This window comes from Penaeus japonicus, unplaced genomic scaffold (genome assembly GCF_977035675.1).
Source record: "Penaeus japonicus unplaced genomic scaffold, GWHDUDI00000001_assembly GWHDUDI00000005, whole genome shotgun sequence".
Taxonomy (NCBI): domain Eukaryota; kingdom Metazoa; phylum Arthropoda; class Malacostraca; order Decapoda; family Penaeidae; genus Penaeus; species Penaeus japonicus.
Genome location: NW_028234407.1, coordinates 11,829,911 through 11,834,910, shown reverse-complemented (window position 1 = coordinate 11,834,910; position 5,000 = coordinate 11,829,911).

The window sequence follows — 5,000 nt, the reverse complement described above, 5'->3', positions numbered from 1 at the left end:
AGGATCGCGCGAGTGAGTAGATCACGACAAAAATATAATTCCCAAGTTGTTCTTAATTCAATATAGTAATAAAAAATGTAGATACAAAGCAATGAATAAAAGAATGGGCCTGTTCCTTATCACTCTAGCAAAGTTCATTGAGTCCTATTTAAAAGGACTTCACGTCATACTTTGATAGGCCGAATATTTTGATCCTTATTTTCAATCAGATTTAGTTTTTCTTCGACGCACTTTATTATGTCCCATCGCATGACTTTATTACGAGCCTTCCTTCTTGATTTTGTCCCCCCCCTCCCCCCCCCGCCCCATAACACAACTAAACTTATTGAGATTATATTTTCCTTCAATCATTTTCTAGGTCAACAGGGTTGTTAATCTGCCTAACGGCATATGTCTTTGACTGTAAACATTGGCGGTTTGCCGTGGCTCCTTTAATACTCCCCTTCCGGTTTTCCGCTATCGTTCTCTTTCCCTTTTAGTTATTGCTTATGACCGGATATTCATTGTCTTATACCATCGGGTTATAACACCTGTTGCGAGCCTCCATTCTGAACACATTTTACTTTTCACCCATAAATGCGGAGACGTGGCGCCACGGCTTGCATCGGCCGCTTGCACGGCTTGCTATCTTCTAGCACCAGCAAGTGAGAGCCTTGAATGTCACCCATCCACAGTCTTCAGCATACACTATTTTTTGTAGACCAATGGCACACAGCAAGTTACCGACTTCTTGCTTTAAAGTATCGCCGATGAAGGATGTGCAGGCAGAACGAGAAGAGGAAGGTGACGCAAACCATGCTCAGTGTCTACAATGTGCCCCGGTGTCAGTAGGGATGCCCTTTACCGTGGCACTCACAGTTATAAGCACAGACTTCCTTTCTATTCCCTACCTTTTCATTCTATCTTTCTTGTGAATGGTTACATGCTTCGTATTCGTTCATGACAGTACATACTACAATTTAAGTTAGCTGCAGCATTGATAGAGCCTGCCATATGGCACATAGAATTCTCGCAATATAATAAAACACACACAAATCAAAACGCAAAATTGCCTCAAACTTTAAAATCAGTGACTTAACGAGAGTGATAAATGTTAAGGTATGTTGCGTGAAGCTGCTTCGCTCCGAAATAAAACCCACCCTGCAGACTGGGCAAGCATATCTGAATCCTGTCCATAATGGGCTAAGCTTGATTGTGGCAAAACAGATAATCAAACATTTTAAAGGGCTTCTTGAGCTTTAACCTGATTCTCGTTCTCTCTTTGCTTCCCTCTTTTTATGAAACATGTTATACAACCGTTCACATTATGATGATGATGATGATAAAGAAAAATAGAGAATCATAGTTCTTGAATGAAGAAGAGAACTCTGATTCTGTACTTTTCTTTATCATCATCATTATGCTCCCACATACTTAGTTTAGTTTTGTCTTATACCCCTGGCATTGATGTGTTAACTGCAATCACGAATCGCTGTCATAATAAAAGGTATTTATCTTATATCCTTACAAGGTTATTGGCGAAGCCAGGTTGAGTATTTATATTCATAAAGAGATTCAGTTATATAATTCGATATAAGAAGAGTAGCTGGTCCGCTATATCTTTACTCATGCCGTTAAAGTTATACCTTTTCCATTTAGCGGTTAATATTCTGGTGGTCGAAAATAGCTAGATGGCTTTGGCAAGATTAAGATCTGCAATCTGATATTATTGAAACAAAATGTCTTAAAGTGAAAATATTCACATTATAATCATCTATCTATCTATATCTATTTATCTATTTCTCTCTCTCTCTCTCTCTCTCTCTCTCTCTCTCTCTATATATATATATATATATATATATATATATATATATATATATATATATATACATATGTACATATATACAGTGTTACTTCGTTTCTTGTCAGTGAATTCAAAATTTCTTAACAATAAATTTCAATGATATAAATGGTTTAGATGTTCCTTTAAGCGGAATGCGAATAGTCGGTGCAGCCTCGTCGAAGCTTTACAACCTATAGCATAATTTGCTGACATTCATTTCTAGTTATGGTTTACAAAATTAAGTGTAGGATAAAGGTTTTCTCTGTTGCTTTCGAGTTATTGGAAGGATACAATCAGATAAATGGTAGAAACATGAAATCATCATTCTATCCGTAAAAGTGGATAATCTAGCACTACTCTGAAACCAAGGGTGTTCCTTTTTATACGTACCCTGTACTCTCACATAGACCAAACGAAATGAAATGGATGAAGAGAGTGAAACACATACACACACACACACGAGTAGGTGTGAGTATGTGTGATTTATATCATTTGATGAAACCTTTGTTAACTCCCTTCTGTTGAGTAATGATATGCTAATCGCTAATTGATGGCAGACCCTCGGCAATTGCAGATGCTCTTTGCTGTTGCTTTTGCTTTGCCTGCTGGCATGCATTCTCTTCTGTTAGTTATTGCACATTGCGACACATTACTCTTTTTGCAAGCAGTCGTATATGTGCACAAAGACATATTTTACTGATTATTCCCCTTTCAGTCCACTAACAAAAATGGAAATTATGGAAGTATGGAAAGACACAAAGCACATCATAGATATCAATTAAATAATTTACTGCACATTATTAACAATAGCCATATATATCAAATCAAGCCTGCAAATTGTGCCGGCAAAAAGCTATTAATTCCCATTATAAGAATTATGACCATATTGCATTAGCCCAAAAATCAATATGCAACATAGATTACCGAGCCGACATGTTCGCATTATCAGCTGATATACTACTCGCGAAATTATCTATCGACCATCAATCATCACTTTATTTATCTCTGATAGCAAGAATTATTGTTCTTGGATTGAAATTACGAAGAAATAGATAAGATGGTGAAATGTTGACAGAAACTTGCAGATAAAGTCACACTCAACGGTCTTTTAGACTAAATTTATTTTTTCGGAAGGTTCATCAACTGTTGACTAATTCTTTGCACAATTTGAAGAATATGGTTGTGTGCATATATGTGTGTGTGTGTGTGTGTGTGTGTATATATATATATATATATATATATATATATATATATACATATATATATATGAACACATACACACGTACACACACACACACACACACACACACACACACACACACACACACACACACTCACACACTCACACACACACTCACACACTCACACACACACATATATATATATATTATATATATTTATATATATATATACATTTATATATAAACATACATATATATATATATATATATATATATATATATATATATATATGTATATAAAAGAAGCGAAAGAGCCCCTGGTCACAGAGGCGATCAGGACTGCTCTAAAGCAGAGAGTGCTAAAAATATCCGGTTAGACTCAGGCTACTTTACAATGATGAATCTGTGCACATACAAAGTAAGGACTCTGAGATCAGAATCTGATCTTTTGACACTACTTTCATTTATCAAATGGGATATTGTAAGATTATCTGAAGTTAGAAGACTATACAAAGAGCAGAGATTACTAAATGAATTACACTTACTATATTGGAGAGGTTAATCCCTGCATAGCAAACAAGAATTAAGAGTAGGTTTCTTAGTTCACAAGCGCCCCGAAAAGAATACGGAATTCTACAGTGTGAGCGATGAATAGCTCCTATAGTACTGAAACTAAATGACAAATATAACCTAAAAATTATCCAACCATACGCTTCTACCAGCAGTCATAATGATGAGGAGATAGAAAGCTTCTATGAAGATGTGCAAGCAGCTACCGATAGAGCAAAATCCATTTTATCGTGATTATGGGTGATTTTAATGCCAAGATAAGAATTAGGGAAGATGGGGGAAACCTCGGTTGGAAAACATGGAATAGGCACTAGAAATGAGAGAGGGCAAACGCTAATAGAAGTCGCTGAAGCTCGATCCCTTAAAATTGTGAATACATTCTTCGAAAAGATACATGGACATGGAAATCGCCATCCGGCATTAAAAACTAAATTAACTTCATAATCACCATTATGCGCGACATTGTACAGGACATAACCGTTATCAATAAAGTAAATGTCGGTAGCGACCATAGACTGGTCAGAAGTCGAGTTAGACTACAGCTCAGAAGGGAACGAAATAAGCTCATACAGAAGCTTCTCGTTAATCTAATTAGCATTAAGAATAGAGCGACAGAATTTAGTATTAACATCCGAAACAGACACTCAGCTCTCGAAGATCTTGACATAGACCAAATGAACGACCAATTCAATGAGATATGAACGGAAGCTGCACTTGAAATAGACGGTAAAGAGGAAAAAAAAGTTCAGTAAGCTTTCGGTGGGGACAAAAAAGCCTATTTAATAGCATAGGGACATGAAAATAACACCATTCAGAGACAATATAGATTCAGCAGAGCTGACGAAAACGATAAACAAGAAGAAAGAAGATGTGCGCAAATTTAACATACGAAAAATAAATGAAGCTCTGCTTTCGGGCAACAGCCTTAAGGCAACAAAAAGGAGGCTCGGAGTAGGGAAAAATCAAATGTATGCAGTAAAGAAACCGATAGGAAAGGTGACATACAATAAAAATGAAGTTATCAAAGTAATAGAAGACTTCTATTGTGACTTATAGCACTCAGACAAACAGAAAAGTTGAGGACGTTCCAAACATTACGGCAGAGGAAGTAAAAATGGCACTAAAAGGCATGAAAAGAGGAAAAATACCAGAAGATGGCATTAGTACATATCTTATTCAAGATGCAAGAGTGATTGCGGAAGTAAAACTGGCCAATTCTTTTAACAAATGTCTAAGCGTCGGTAAAACTCCGAAATCCTGGAAAAAAGCAATAATAATTTTGATACACAAAAAGGGGAACACAAAAGACATAAGAACTACCGACCTATAAGCCTCTTTCAGTAATCCATAAACTACTCACAAAAATCATCACTGATACATTAGATTTAAAACAACCCAGGGAACAGGCAGGTTTCTGCAATGGATTC